The 2089-nt window shown below is 59.9% G+C and overlaps 1 non-coding gene across 1 annotated transcript; it reads left to right on the forward strand.

Moving 5' to 3' along the window:
- The first annotated feature begins 360 nt into the window (after positions 1 to 360).
- Positions 361 to 469, forward strand: LOC121101380. Its single transcript, XR_005833370.1, has one exon. It is a non-coding gene; the product is annotated as a U6 spliceosomal RNA (small nuclear RNA).
- The last annotated feature ends 1620 nt before the right edge of the window (positions 470 to 2089 follow it).

Raw genomic sequence — 2089 nt, forward strand, 5'->3', positions numbered from 1 at the left:
CCCGCTGCTGCCTGTCCCCTGCACCCGATCGGCGGCCACCCTGGTTCAGGTGGCGAGGGGTGTAAGTCAGGGGAGGGTCGGCAGAACACCAGGCCATACTCTCCGAGAGACACCCCCCCCACCCAGACTGTGCGACCCTGGGCCCCAGTGTTCTCATCTGGGCAATGGGCCTCAAGGACCCTGCCGGCACCGTCAGGCTCTGAGCCACCAAGGCATTTCCCGCGCACCCAGCCTCACTCCTGCCAAGATGACAGCCTGCAGCCCTCCACCCCCTCACCCAGGCTCCCGGCTCCCTGTGGGAAGTGCAGCCCCCTTGGAGCCACCATTCCAGGGCCTCCAGCCTCCTCTCCGAAGGACGGGGTGTGCTCACTTCGGCCGCACACGCACTAACACTGAAACAGGATGGCGAAGAGGAGCGTGGCCCCTGTGCAGGGATGACATGCAGAGTCTTGAAGTGTTCCGTATTTAAAAACACAAACACAAAAACAAAAGATGAGGCCAAAGCCTGCCTGCAGCGTCTCTGTCCTCCGTGCCCCCCAGGCAGACCCCTGCTGCAGGCTCTGGAGGGTGGGAGGTGCCTTGTGGCTGACCGGAGGGGACCAATGTGACAGTAGGGTGGGGGGGATGCCAGCGGGAATCCATCAACCCCATTGTCACCCTCCCCCGTGAATTGCCTTGGCTCAAACCAAGCTTTGCCACCTAACAGCTGTGTGACCTGAGGCAGGTAATTCAGCCTCTCTGAGTTGCTCATCGATAAGATGCAGATGGGCTCGCCCACTTGACAGAGCTGGCGTGAGAACTGGCCGAGCCTGCAGTGGTGGGAGCCGTCCACCGGTGCCCAGCGCTCCGTGGTGTAAGGACAGCTCCCGGGCATGAAAGAAAAGACAACCGTGGAGCTAGAAGGGACTTCAGACGATGCTGACCCCAACCCTCACCTACACCCACAGAGGACAGCTGGAAAGCAGGCCACACAGCCCTCAGGGCTCAGATGGCACGGAGCCCCAGTTTCTGGCTCCCAGGCCAATGCTTCCTGGTCGCCTGAAGTCACTCCTGCCTTTTCTTCAGATGCGGCAAATGCCCACTCCATGATGGCATCTAGAGACACTAGGCAGGGGTGGGCACGGGAACGCCCCTCACTGGCCTCTGGAACCCCCGCTCTGTTGTTGAGGATGAAAGAACCGCATTTCCCGGGCCCGAGTGGGGCACCTGCCAGAGAAGGCGTGGCCAGGGTGGGATCCCAGCTACTGCGGCCCCGCCCCCTGTGCCTGCTATCCACCGGGCCCCCCCCCACCCCGTTCCCTGGCAGAGGCTCCAGGCTTGATGAAGCTGTCACTGTTGCTTGCAATGGCACGACAAAGAGAGTCCAAAGGGGATGAAGGGACAAAGGTGACAGGAACCACAGGTCCCTGAAACAGGCTGAACCTGATGTCCGCGTCCTCCTTGGGTCTTTAATAGCAGTTAGCTGCCCTGTGGGAGCTCAGCCCGGCCCCTGCCCAACCTCACAAGGAGGAGGGGGACACTGGGTACAGCCCCTGATTAATTAAATCAATAAACCACCAGTGCAAATCTGGCCAAGGGCCAACTCGTCACAGTGCTCCACACTGAGGGGAGGACTGCACGAACCACTGCAGCAGGGGAACAAGAAGAAAGGAGGAGATAGAGGGGGGGAAAGGAAGGAAGAGAAAGGCCAGCCAGGGACGGGGTTCAGCAGCAGCTGAGGGTCCTGGCCCCCAGACCTCCTCTCTGGACCACCTCATGACCCGTATCTGCAGCATCCCCTGGGGTCCCGTGCTCGCCTTCGGACTCCCCTTCCCTCTTCCTGCCAACATGGCTTCAACAGAAGTCCTCTATCCATCATTTACACTGTAGTAAGAATTTAAAGCTGGACAAGACTGCAGAGATGCCCTGATCCCACGTCATTTGGGGGATAGAGCAGCGGAAGCTAGGAGGGCTAAATGCCCCCAGGCATCCGTGGCCAAGCTGAAAACTTCTGAGCGCTTGGCTTATACCATGGTCTTCGTGCTGCACAACCTCCCCGTGCCAAGGTCTTGCTTTGGCGGAGAGTCAAAGTGTCTAAGCTGGTGGAAAA

This window comes from Ursus maritimus, unplaced genomic scaffold, assembly GCF_017311325.1.
Source record: "Ursus maritimus isolate PB19 unplaced genomic scaffold, ASM1731132v1 scaffold_7, whole genome shotgun sequence".
NCBI classification, from domain to species: Eukaryota; Metazoa; Chordata; class Mammalia; order Carnivora; family Ursidae; genus Ursus; species Ursus maritimus.